Source organism: Elephas maximus, chromosome 23 (genome assembly GCF_024166365.1).
Source record: "Elephas maximus indicus isolate mEleMax1 chromosome 23, mEleMax1 primary haplotype, whole genome shotgun sequence".
Taxonomy (NCBI): domain Eukaryota; kingdom Metazoa; phylum Chordata; class Mammalia; order Proboscidea; family Elephantidae; genus Elephas; species Elephas maximus.
The window spans coordinates 25203969-25218098 of NC_064841.1; the positions used below are offsets into that span (position 1 = coordinate 25203969).

Below are 14130 nucleotides of genomic sequence, written 5' to 3' on the forward strand. Positions count from 1 at the left end.
GCGTTCATAGAAATATTAAATCTGTGACCCATCTTCCAGATTTTCCTTCAAGGAAGGACTTGAAGTCCCAGCTGCTAAGAGGGCTGTTGGCAGGAAGCCTTCAACTGTCAGCCCCTTCCGGAATCTGACTCAGATTCAGAGAAGCATTTCACCAAGGTCACTGCCCTTGTGTGGTATCCTGCATTGAATGACTGACCTAAGCTGGACAGCCATATCACATAACATGTGATGAAATGTTTAGCCAGGTACAGTGAGCCCTTTTAAAATGATTTCTCAACTTTAAATTTTCATACTTTGGTGAATTAATCCATAGTTACTTTGTCATTTTGTAAGTGTTAACTCTTCATAGTGACTTTGTTTATGGATACCTGCATGTGGGAATTTTAATTCATAGTTTAAAAAAAAAAATACCTAAGAGATTCAAAACACCAAACTGTTAATTTTCCATTGATAATATTTCTACAATTCTAAAAACAAAAAATAAAATAAACAAAAAACACACTGCAAATTTCAAATAAATCTTTCTGAGGATAATGTACCAAAAAATTGTTTAAAAATCAAATGTCTTTAGTGGACAAAATATGAAATTTTATGCCTTAAAAGGAATCATATAGTAACTTAATCTGGGTTTATAATAGAGACATATTCTGTTACTCTGCCAAAAAAAAATATATATATGTATGTACCTGTAAAAGAAATATAAATATATTTATATCAAACTATATATCAAACAATGAGAATAGTGACAAGCAAATTATTATTTTTAAATTTAAGGTAACATCGAAATTGAAACTATAGATGGTATCGCTGTGCAATTGTGTTTTAAATCTCAGTAATCCCCTGTATTTCAATTAAAAACAGAAAATAGAGCCCGATATTGAAAACAACCTACAAAAGAGGATGAAGAAAAGAAAGACCTTTAACATTAAAGCCTGTCATGTTCATTTCTACTCCTAGGGTTTGAACAAGGCATATACTACTTGCAAACTACAAATTCAAGGAAGAAAAACTTACACAAGCTATCAGCATGGCCACATATCAGACAAGTAGCTTATAAAAGAAAAATATGTACAGGGAAAAAGCAAAACAGAAAAAAGAATATCTTAACATAAATTAAATTCTGGGTCCAGTGAATACAATATCTGATTAAACAGAGTGGCTATTATCTTTATGCTTCAACTTGGATACAGCTGAATGCGTTGTATGGGGGAGAACCAGAATCTATTATTAACAAATGTAAATCCTATCCAATGGGGTTATCAGTGTTTTCTCACTTCACTGTGCAAATTCTGTACACATTTTTGTTAACTAGAAGCAGAAGTTGAATACATCAAAGGCTGGCTATTATGGTACTCATGAAGGAAAAAAAAAAAAAGTGCCATAGTAAAAATGCTGATGTAAGAGAGAGATTCTTATTTAATTAAAGTAGTACTTCATAAAGACCTAGTACATGAGCTAATAAAATTTTAAATTCTCTAAGGCTGAAACACTAAAATACACAAGCACATTCCTAACGAATGATAGTATCCAGACTCTGGATTTGGAGTCAGAAGACTCAATCAAGTTCAATTTCAAGTTTTTTCATTTATTATCTTGTGACCGTGTCAAGTCACCCAATTGCTTTTGTGTCTGTTCCCTAATCTATAATTGGGAACAATGATGTTTAACCTGTTTTGTTTTCCAGATGGCTATAAAGACTCAATAATCTTATCTGAATGTATTATATCTGTGAAAATGCATTGTAAAGTATAATACAGCATAAAAGCATAAACCAAAAAAAAAAAAAAAAAAACTCATTGCTGTCAAATTGATTCTGACTCATAGTGACCCTATAGGACAGAGTAGAACTGTCCCACAGAGCTTCAAGGAGCGCTTGGTGGATTCGAACTGCCAATCTTTTGGTTAGTAGCCATAGCTCCTACGCCACAAGGGTTTCCATAAAAGCATAAGAGCTATATAAAATGACTATAGTCAAATAAATGAAGGTGGATATAGATATTGCCTTAGTCATCTAGTGCTGCTATAACAGAAACACCTCAAGTGGATGGCTTTAACAAAGAGAAATTTATTTTCTCACAGTCTAGTAGGTTACAAGTCCAAATTCAGGGTGTCAGCTCCAGTGGATGGCTTTCTCTCTCTCTGTCGGCTCTGGAGAAGGTCCTTGTCATCAGTCTTCCTCTGGTCCAGGAGCTCCTCAGGCTCAGGGACCCCAGGTTCAAAGGACACACTCTGCTCTTGGTGCTGCTTTCTTGATGGTATGAGGTTCCCACTCTGCTTGCTTCCCTTTCTTTTACCTCTTGTAAGATAAAAGGTGGTACAGGTCACACCTCAGGGAAACTCCCTCTACATTGGATCAGAGATGTGACCTTAGTAAGGGTGTTACAATCCCACCCTAATTTTCTTTAACATAAAATTGCAATAACAAAACAGAGGACAACCACACAATACTAGGAATCATGGCCCAGCCATATTGATAGATACATTTTTTTGGTGGGGCGGGGGACATAATTCAATCCATGACAGATATCAAATCAGATTGTTGGATATACATGGCTTGGAAAAAAAAAAAAAACAGTATCTTTCTAGCCCTTCTACCACTACCCAACAAGCTGAGGTGGCAATGAAGTATAGTGGAAAGTATAGGGCTCTGGAGACGAACAATCCTTGTCTTGAATCCTAATTTGGGTAATTATTATTTAGGCGATTTGACAAATGTTAGTTTTGCTCTCTGTAAAATGGGGATAATAGTATCTTTTTCATACAGAATTTACAGAATTATTAAATCTGTGATGCATCTCCCAGATTCTCCTTCAAGGAAGGGGCTGAGTGCCATTGGCAGAAAGGCTTCACTGTCTGTCTCTTCAGGGATTTGACTCAGATTCAGAGAATCACTTCACCAAGGTCACTCCCCATATTGAATGACTGACCTGATCCTTGGGGCCCAACTCAGAACAATTCTAAAAAGTCATTCTAGCTCCAGATCTCCCTGTGGTGTTGGCTGAGGCTGTCACGGGACCTGCAGAGCAGCTCAAATTCTCCCTTGTCCCACTTTCTTTCCATCCCTTCCACAGGTATTGATCCCAATTGTACTCCATAGCAAGCATCCTGCACCCTATATTCCAGGTTTCAGTTGGCTTCTGGAGAAGCCCAACCAGTGACAAAAGATTACACATATATAGAAAGGGCCTAACAACTAGTTAAACATCCAATACATAAGTGAAGGCTATTATGATTATCTTCAACCAATTAATTTAAATGATAAACTTCCACCACAGATAAATAATTGCTGCTGTGACATACCAAATCCAAACCAAATCCACCACCATTGAGTCGATTTCGACTCATAGCGACCCTACAGGACAGAGTAGAACAGCCCCATAGAGTTTCCAAGGAGCGCCTGGTGGATTTGAACTGCCGACTTCTTGATTAGCAGCTGTAGCACTTAACCACTACGCCACCAGGGTTGTGACAAAGACAGAGAAAATATCAATACAGAGTCAAAAAGAAAGTTAGTTTAATTAATTGATTGATAGAGATCCAGGACAGCCATATGCATAATTTAGGCCAAAATATATCTTCATATCAAATGCCTAAACAATTAAAGCAGAATATATTTTCTTAAATAGTTACAAATTGCCTCATATTTTTTATTTTCAAATATGCAAATATATTCTAAGATGGAAAAATTTGATGAAGTAATTCATTGGATTCTTCAGTGGCCCTCCTTTGACAGCATCTCAATTTCACAGTGAGTTGATTATGCTTTTGTAACAAACTGTGTAAGGAAATTAGTGGGTAAAGATAAAAAAAAAAATGGCACAGTGGAGACTTCACAAAATAGACTGAAGCTGGTGTATGATAATTCCTGAAATGTTAACATGACATCATACTATTTAAACAAGAAAAGATTTGATGGGTATTAGCAGTTAATAAGATAGCATTAATAGGACTAAAGGTTTATGTTTTTATTTCTGCCGAACTGTTCTAGACAATACTGGGCAGCAATCAACAAGCGATATTTAAATGCACTACACCAAGGTGCCCTGGTGCCGCAGTGGTTAAGAGCTCGGCTATTAACCAAAAGGTTGGCAGTTAGAACCCACCGGGCACTCCTTGGAAACCCTATGGGTCAGCTCTACTCTGTCCAACAGGGTCGCTATGAGTCAGATCCACTTGATGGCAGCGGGTAACACTAAATTAATCAAATAAACACAAACCAGTTAATCACTATAATTTTTGAGAAACTAAGTAATCCTTACAGATATGTCCTTGTTTCTTACCAATTTCCACATTAGTGAAGGGTAGACACGAGGAATGTAAATTTATAAAATACATGACATTCCTCAAATCTCACTATGGCAAATACTAGATTTGTGAATGGGTAGGAAGCAACCACTCCTGGTTTCACCTTTTCTAAATGTTCACTTTGACAGCAAAAGGATCCCCCTAAATTAATTACCACTAGAAGGAGTTGACATTTATTGAGTTCAATTATGTTCCAGATACTATGCTAGATACTTTAACTGGATTATTTCTTTTTAACCCTAACAGATACATTATGAGGCAGGAACATTGATCAGTTCCATTTTACAGATGGAAAAATTGAACAATAGAAAGATTAACTACTTGCTCAAATGGCACCGCCAGGATTTGAATAACTCTTATACAGTAAAACCTGTGAGAGTTGGAACTCAACGGGACTGCCTGTTTTTCCAAGTCTTTTCTCTGCCTTTGACAGGGTGCAGTCTTACCACTTTTCTGTTCCTTGTTTGTGTTATCTTTCTCTGACAGGTTTCCACCTTACAAAGGCTCTGGCTTTTGCAAGTTTTACTGTATATAATTAGAGAGTTTAGAACCTAAGCCAAATTAGGTAATACAGTATCTTACTTAATCTTCACAATATATGCCCTGTCTTGGTCATCTAGTGCTGCTATAACAGAAATACCACAAGCAGATGGCTTTAACAAAGAGAATTAATTCTCTCACAGTCTAGTAGGCTACAAGTCCAAATTCAGGGCATCAGCTCCAGGAAAGGCTTTCTCTGTCAGCTCTGGAGGAAGGTCCTTGTCACCAATCTTCCCCTAGTTGAGGAGCTTCTCAGCACAGGGACTCCAAAGGACACACTATTCTCCTGGCTCTTGTTTCCTCATGTCTTTATGCTTGCTTCTCTCTTTTACACCTCAAAAGAGATCGGTTTGAGACACAATCTAATTTTGTAGATTGAGTCCTGCCTCATTAACGTAACTGCTGCTAATCCCATCTTATCAATATCATACAGACAGGATTTACAACACATAGGAAAATCACTTTGGATGACAAAATGGTAGACAATCACACAATCCTGGGAATCATGGTCTAGCTAAATTGATACACACATTTTTGGGGGACACAATTCAGTCCATGACACAACCTCTCCTCACTTGTTGACATGCTTAGGTTCCAAAGACCAAGTCATTATGCAAAATTGGTGTTATGTGAAAATGAAGAATGATCACATCAGGTCACAAAAATGGAGGATGACTACATCATTAAATAACTGCCAATTACATCATTACATAACTGCCAAATTATATCATTACATAACTGTCAAACCACTGAGAATCATGGCCCAGCCAAGCTGACAAACAACCCTAACCATCAAAGCCAGCTTGCTCTCACCTCGTACCTCAGCATTCATTACTGCCAGATGTACATCTTTAATGTGCAAAATAGTTGGGTAGTAGATTTTTTACTGTCTTTGTAAATGAGAAACGTTGGATAATGAGATAGTCGATAAGTAAGAAGAAGGGGTACAAACATGTCAAATATGTTAATAAATAAGTCTTAAATGAAAGAGTAAATCAGGAAAACAGAAATATTTTAGAAATCTCCATCCATACTTCTTTCACCATAGGGATTTTAGGTTATTTCCTTAAAATGTTCTGACATTTTCATATAAATTCCATTCTATTCTTTAGTTAGTCTAATTCTGTGTCCATGTCATAAAATTTCTATACAGCTTTATATATAGAGGTCATGTATATTATATTTTATAGGCCATTTAAGAGATTTTCAAGGCTAAATAATAACCTATTTTTATTTCCTCCTCCTAAACACCCAAGATTTATATCCCATTGTTTTCTCTCTTGTATTTTATTTGCGGTACTTATCACAATCAGTCATCATACATTTATTTCTGAGTCAATTGTTTAATGATTGTCTCCATACAATACCATAAACTTCATGAAAGCAGAAATTCTGCTAGATTTGTTTACACTTATCTTCAACAACTGGCATAGACCTAGACCAAGTAAAGGAATAATAATTATTTGTTGAATGTTTTAGTGAAAGAGAGGAAAGAAGCCTTCACACTGTAACCCAGTTAAAATCAGTTCGTGAACAATTGAGAATTTACTTCACACATGATAAAGGCCAATATACGTACAGCGAAACCTGTGAGAGCCAGAACTTGGCAGGACTGCCTTGCTTTTCTGGGTCTTGCAAGTTTTCCGCCTTTGACAGTGTGCAGTCTTATCACTTTCTATTGTTCTCTGTCAGTGGAAAATGTTTGCGTTTTCTTTCTCTGACAGATTTCTGCCTCACACAAGAAGGTTCTGGCTTTCAGAGATTTAACTGTATTATGATTTAAAAAAACAATATGTTATACCTAATAGATGTGAGAAAAGATTTTGATGTTGTAAACTTATAGAAAACATTTTTGAAAATGCCAATTGAAATACTTTTAAATGTGTGTAAAGATCATTGATTAAATTATTGATTGGTGGCAAGGATATGAGATTACTGAATTAATTTCAACATTAATTTCTGAAACACCGATCACACACCATTAACCAAATTAAGAGATGCATAGGTGTAACATTTTTGGTGGTCCCTTAAACCATCTCAAAAAGGGACTCATTCCATACATACTTCAAATATTATATCAACTCCAAAAAATAATTAATGTAATACACCATGTAAACAGAATAAAAAACCAAAATCATATGATCGATTCAATAGTCACAGAAAAAGCATTTGACAAAATCTAATATCCTTTAATGATAAAAATGCTTAACAAATTGGGAATAGAAGGAAACTTCTTCAACTTGATAAAGGGCATCTATGAAAAGCTCACAGCTTTACTTAAGGTAAAAGAGTAAAAGGTAAAATACTGAATATTTTCCCCTCAAGATCAGGAACAAGACAAGGATGTATACTCTTGCCACTTCTATTCAACATTGTAATGGAGGTTCTACTCAGACCAATGAAAGGAAGGGGTGGGGGGAATATCCAGATTAAAGGAAGAAATGAAACTAACCCTATTTGAAGATTACAGGATATTTCACATAGAAAATCCAAAGAAACCCCCCAAAACTACAAGAATTAATAAATAAGTTCAATAAGGGGGCAGGATACAATACCAAAATACAAAAATTTGTTGTACTTTTTACTTCTCTATTGAACAACCCCAAAAAATTACAAAACAATTCCTTTTACTGTAGTATAAAAATAAGTATAATACTTAGGACTAAACTTAACAAAAGAAGAGAAAGACTTGAACACTGGAAACTGAAAAATATTCAAAGAAAAAGGTTTAAGAAAAGGTGGAGCCAACATGGTGCTATTCACAGAAGCACCATGCCATCCCTCTACAGCAAAGGCCTGACAAACTAAGTAAAACAGATACAAACGTTAATCCTGGAACCCTAAGCATCAAATGAGGGAATAAAGAATTAGATCAAGAACCGAATGGAAGAAGAAACTGACAGAGAACAGGGAAGGAGGAGGGCTACAGAGTGGAGGTTTCCTGCCAGCTAGCCATCTTGGAGCAGAGCCAGCAATGACTCTGGACAGAGGGTATGGAAAGGCAACTTCACGGAGCGCCCTGCAGGGATACCTACTTTCCTATCCTTCACCCTTCTGCCCCATACGCTGCCTCCACTGCTTTCCAATGGGCCACAGTCATTTAGCCAGAGAGACAGTGGCTCACTGCTGCCTGAATCTACCCTGCCCCCATTGGCCAGCTCCCTCAGCACCATATATATATATATATATTTTTTTTTTCTCTCTCTTTCCTTTTCTTCCTTTCTCTTCTGCCTCCCACCTAGCTGCCTGTGCTGCCTCTGCCTCTTTCTGATGGGTCATGCCATGCCACCTGGCAAGAGAGACACCAGCTTCTGCCATCCTGGTTCAGCTCCACCCCCAATGGCCAGTTCCCTTACTTAGCACCATATTTTTTAGTTTCTTTCTTCTCTTTCTTTACCTTCCTTCCTTTCCTTTCTCCTGCCCACCACCCACCTAGAACCTTCTCAATGGGTCATGCCCCACCTCTCAGCTAGAGAGCCACATTCACATGGCCTCCCAGGGTTACCCTTCCTCCAACTGCCAGCTTCTGCCAAGCCTCTTTTTTTTTTCTTTGGTTCTCTCTCTTCTCTCTTTTCTGTCTACCTACCACCTATCTCAGGAATACCTGGTGGCATAGTGTTTAAGTGCTATGGCTGTTAACCAAAAGGTCAGCAGGTCAAATCACCAGGTGCTCTGTGGAAACTCTGTGGGGCAGTTCTGTTCTGTCCTATAGGGTTGCTATGAGTCGGAACTGACTTGACAGCAATGGGTTTGTGTTTTTGGTTTTACCACGTATCTCTGCACATAGCATCCTCTGCCCTTCCTCCTGCCTCTCTGCTCCACCCAGCAAGCACCATGCCCCTGAGTGGCACTGGCGTGAATCCCCAGACCATTAGACCCTACCTCTCATTGTCCCCCGGCACTGCCCTGTGGAGCATAGTGCCGCAGAGTAGACCCCTGGCTCCTGCCCCAAGAGTATGGCCCTTGGACATACTTTTAGCTTAGTAATGAAGTTAATCCTGAGGTTCACTCTTTAGCCAAAGATTAGATAGGCCCATAAAACAAAACAAGACTAAAAGGGCACACTAGCCCAAGGACAAGGACTAGAAGGCAGGAGGGGACAGGAAAGCTGGTAATAGGGAACCCAAGGTTGAGAAGGGAGAGTGTTGATATGTTGTAGGGTTGTTAACCAATGTCACAAAACAATATGTGTACTAGCTGTTTAATGACAGTCTAGTTTGTTCTGTAAACCTTCATCTAAATTACAATTAAAAAAAAAAAGAGAGAGAGAAATTAACTCATACGGATAAAATATAAGAGTTATTGTTACTGGGTACAATCAAATCGATTTAGACTCATAGTGACTTGATGTGACAGAAAAGAACTGGCCCACAGGGTTTTATAGGCTATAATCTTAATGGAAGGAGATCACCAGGCCTTTCTCCCACAGAGCCTCTGGGTGGGTTCAAACCACCAACCTTTTGGTTAGAAGTTAAGTACTTAACCATTGCACCAGTAAGCCTCCTCTTAAAATGCAAAAGTTAAAACTATAAAATTTATAGAAGAAAACATAAGAGTAAATTTGCATGCCTTTGGGTTAGGCAACGGTTTCTTAAATATGGAAACCCGGGTGGTGTAGTGGTTAAGTGCTAGGGCTGCTAACCTAAAGATCAGCAGTTCAAATCTGCCAGGTGCTCCTTGGAAACTCTATGGGGCAGTTCTACTCTGTCCTACAGGGTCGCTATGAGTCAGAATTGACTCAACGGCAATGGGTTTGGTTTAGTTTCGGGTTTTCTTAAATACAACACCAAAGGAAAAAGTAACAACAACAGCAAAAAGGACTATATCAAACTTAAAAACTTTTGGGCTCCTAACAATGTCATTGAGAAAGTGGGGGGGAAAAAAAAAAAGACAATGCATAGAACGGGAGAAAATACTTGCAAATTATGTCTGATAAGAGACTTGTATCTAGAATATATAATGAAATCTTACAACTCAATACAAAGGCTACCCAATTAAAAAATGGGCAAAGATCTGAACAGGTATTTATCCAACGAAAATATACAAATGGACAATAAGCATTTGAAAACGTTCAGCATCATTAGTCATTAAAGAAATATAAACCAAAATCACAATGAGATACCACTTCACATAAACTAGGATGGCTGTAATAAACAAGACAGACAATAACAACTGTTGGTGAGGATGTAGAGAAATTAGAACCCTCAGACATTGCTGGTGGGAGTGTAACATAGTACATCTGCTTTGAAAAATAACAGCTCCTCAAAAGGTTAGATATTAAGTTACTCTAGAAGCAGTCGCTGTTGAGTTGATTCTGATTCAACAATTCCATTCCTAGGTACATATCCAGTAAAATGAAAACAAGTCCACCCAAAACGTGTGTTAGGGAAACAATAAAAAAGAAATATTTCTTTAGCTAAGGTAATTTACTCGGTTTTCAAATGTTAAGCATATATCTCTTATTTTATGCTATCTCTGAGCTACTTACAATTTATTTGAAAGTTTAATCACTCATTTATTATGTTTGTTAGTCCATTTTCACAGACATTATAGAGCATTTTAAGAATCATTTATTCATATTCCATTCCTAAATTTTAATTTAAAGAACACTCTTATTTCCCACAATGTCTCTTATCCCTTGGGCTCTAAGTATTAAAATTCAGTAACTACAAGTGGCATCAATGGCCAAGAAAATCAGTAAATTTTGGTCTTTTAAAAACAATTTTAGCTCAAAGACACTTGACAAAATCTGAAAATTGGATGTGCTTTCACAAGTCATTCCCTGATTCGCTAACTGGGTACAAGGCATTTAATTAATATAATAATTGCTTAAAGAAGTATCGGCACGAATCTAGGTCTAGAGATGCCGGCTTCTATACAGCCATCCAACGTTTGCACTTAATTCCATTTTTAAAAATGATTTGATCACTTCTTTTGTAAGACAACCTCAAAAAAAGTAAAAAAGAGACAGAGAGGTAGTGAAATAAACTCGTGGCTAGATACCATGCACATTTGTTTTTTCTCCAATAATTTTTGACATTAGACTGTTCTAAGACTCTAAAAAGACATCAGGAAGTTATACACATATACTCAAACAATTAGCCAAACTCTTATAGTACATTTAAATAATTATATGCTAGAACTTTCAACTTTTAAATTAAATTATAAGACAATGCTCCTTTTCCATTGTTTTAAAAATTCTTTTATTCTTTTGCACATTCATTATTTAATTTTCCACGATGCAAATTTTTTCATGAGGACATTGGCGTTCTATGGATCATAATTTTGGTGTTCTAATAAGCAATATATCAGTAATACACAGAGAATAAAATAATAAAGAATCATCAATATCTCAATTATAATTCCAAGACTATTAGATATTTACAGAACTTTATTTCTTAACGACTCAAGTATACATTAACTTTTGATATTCCTAAAAAAAATAATTCTAAAAAATCTTTTTAAAATCAAAACTTTAAACTGGGTAGTAAGCTGCACATGGGAAGGATCATAATGTCTAACTTTGTTAACCTCTATGTAGAATATATTTTCGTGACCGGTGAACCTTAAGTACAGAACAAAGACTCTCTAGGTGGGCAACACACCAATGACTCTGGAAGGAAATTGTTGCCAGCCTCCAGCAAGTGGGTATCAATGAACATGGAAAACTATTCCTTTTCTCATTTTTCACACTTAAATTTTCTCTGTCCTCTCTCATTCTCCCTCTTTCATTAATACGGCTAGAATATAAAGGATAAATGTGACAAAAGATGGTAATAGTATATTGATGCGGATTTTTACAGCCTAAACTCTATTTTTAAGACCATAAGATTGTCTCAAAAACCTGCTCCTGCTGAATCAATTACAACTCATAGAGACCCTATAGGACAGAGGAGAACTGCCCCATAGGGTTTCCAGGGAGCAGTTGGTGGATTTGAACTGCTGGCCTTTTGGTTAGCAGCCATATCTCTTAATTACTGCACCACCAGGGCTCTGGTAAGATTGTCTAGCACCTCTAAAGCCAGAGAAAGAATTAAGTAAAATACTTCCTATTATTTTACATGATTTATTGGGTAAATATTAGAGCAATCACCTTAGGCAAAAGGCTTTCACTTTCTGAATCTAACCTGCTTGTCATCAAATATTAATATATTCAAAAGTGGGATAAAATCAAGTTCATCCATATGTTTTACTTTCAAAAGGAACCAAATGAACCAACACTATTAAAAACTGGGCTTCTTGCTACTCTGGAGACGGACTTCTCACATTCTCCCCAGTTGCTTGGCAACTGTAACTGTATTAGAATCATTCATAGTAGACATGGAACAATTCTGAGCTTTATTTTTCTTTCTTAAAAAAGAAACGCTATTGTTAAGCCAAGTAATTTCTTTGAGAAGAAAGGAAACATCGTTTGGAAACTGAATGAGCTCAAGTGTCTTCCATCCTGCACAATTCAAATTGCTTCTATGCAGACATAAAAGCATCCAGTGAGATTATGTATTTTTGGGTCTTTTGTGATAAGATCTGTAAAAACTCAGGGACAATATAAGTCCTTTTTCAAAACAACTAAACAATATTTAGTTGATATGATCATTTAAATTATACCCTCTTTATATGAGATCTAGCCATAGGAATAGATTCATTACTTAAAAAAAAAAAAAAAAGAGAGACTGACTTGATTTGTAAACTTTCATTTAAAGCACAATAAAAATTATTTAAAAAAAAAATATCAAGTCAGTTCTGACTCATGGCTACCCCATGTGTGTCAGAGTAGAGCTGTGCTCCATGGGATTTTCAGTGACTAATTTTTCAGAAGTAGATAGACAGGCCGTTCTTCTGAGGGGTCTCTGGGTGGACTTGAACCACCAACCTGTTGATTAGCAGCCAAGCATGTTAACTTTTTGTACCAAACAAGGACTCCAAATTCATTATAAAGCGGTCAATACTTATATTTTTTGTCTTGCTTGGTAATGGGAGGCTAGAGAAGAGAATATCTACATTTATCAGTAAGATTGTACAAAACAGCCAAGGATTTTGGATAATTTCATCCAGGAGCACCACATGACTTACCACTACTTAGAACTACCAATGGATAAATGATTTGACCATAGCTTTAGTGGTGATTTTTGTCTTATTTAAAGAGTTTCCGAAGTATGCATCATGGTGCCCACCAAATAGTATTGCCAACAGGTAATTGTTTTCTGAATCAAAAAAAAAATATATATATATAGCATATATTGCAATTACGTATTGTTAGATAACCTGAAGTTGCCCAATGCAGGCTAGAAGTTACGCATCATGGCAGGGCTCTAGTTGGCTTGTGTTAATAAAATATAAAACACATTTAAATTCAGTTTTTATATATGAAGACCAATAGAGAGATTTTAACCAAAGGGAATCATAAATTACCATATAATACACGTGAATGTTATGATAGCAAAACAAAATGAACTGGGATTCTGCTTATTTTTCTAAAAACTTATGCCCCAGCACAATCCACTAAGTACTTACTGGTTTAAGGACACTGTTATCCTTGCAAACACCTTTTAAGTTAAGTGGTTCCATTGACTCAACTTCAGTCTTCATACTTCAACACTTACGATATATTTTGTAGGAAGATAAAGTGACTATTTTTTATCATACATAGATCCATCTAAAACTCAGCTAAGTTATAATACATATATGTACACATTCTAAGACTCTTTAAAACTGACAACGGAGCATATATAGACAGAGAGCATTGTATTTTAGGAAAGACAATTCAAAATACATTTTCCATCTATGCTTGCTACTACCGCTTAGGAGTTATAAACCCAGAGTTCATAGAATCTTATTCTTAATACTGTTGGATTTTGCTTTCAATTTTGAAATTTTAGCTGAATTTGTTCAAGTGATAGAGATGATTTCCTTCTTTAAAACAAGATAAGAAGGGACAATAAAAAATCTTCTGGAAGTATGATAGAGACAAACCAAATTCAGGCAATTTACTGTTACACAGCTTACCTTTGGATGGATGTTTCACAACTGGGCCAGAGGGCAGTGTTGAGTAGGGGCTATTCTGTCCCCACTACACCAGTCTGGAGAAAGATGGATTGAGTATTACATAAGGGGCAAGAGAATTGTCACACAACATGGGTCATTTACCATCAGCTTAAGCAACAGAAGAAACATAATTCTTAGTCTCTCTGATTTGGTGTGTGTCCCTAAGAACACTAAGTTAATGCAATAGAATTCTGGGAAGAATATTTTCAAATGTAACAAAAGAGATGTTTTTGGAAAAAGTGG

At 36.4% G+C, this 14130-nt stretch overlaps 1 protein-coding gene across 18 annotated transcripts in view; it reads right to left on the reverse strand.

Moving 5' to 3' along the window:
* Positions 1-14130, reverse strand: part of NAALADL2 (N-acetylated alpha-linked acidic dipeptidase like 2) — a 1621055-nt gene that overhangs the window by 1198197 nt on the left and 408728 nt on the right. For 13 of the 18 annotated variants that reach the window (XM_049867803.1, XM_049867806.1, XM_049867798.1 and 10 more), the window contains one exon: positions 13849-13922. The exons of the other annotated variants lie outside the window; for them this stretch is intronic. The gene's annotated coding sequence lies outside the window, so the exon portion shown is untranslated. The remainder of the gene's footprint in view (positions 1-13848; positions 13923-14130) is intronic. 18 annotated transcript variants of the gene reach the window in all.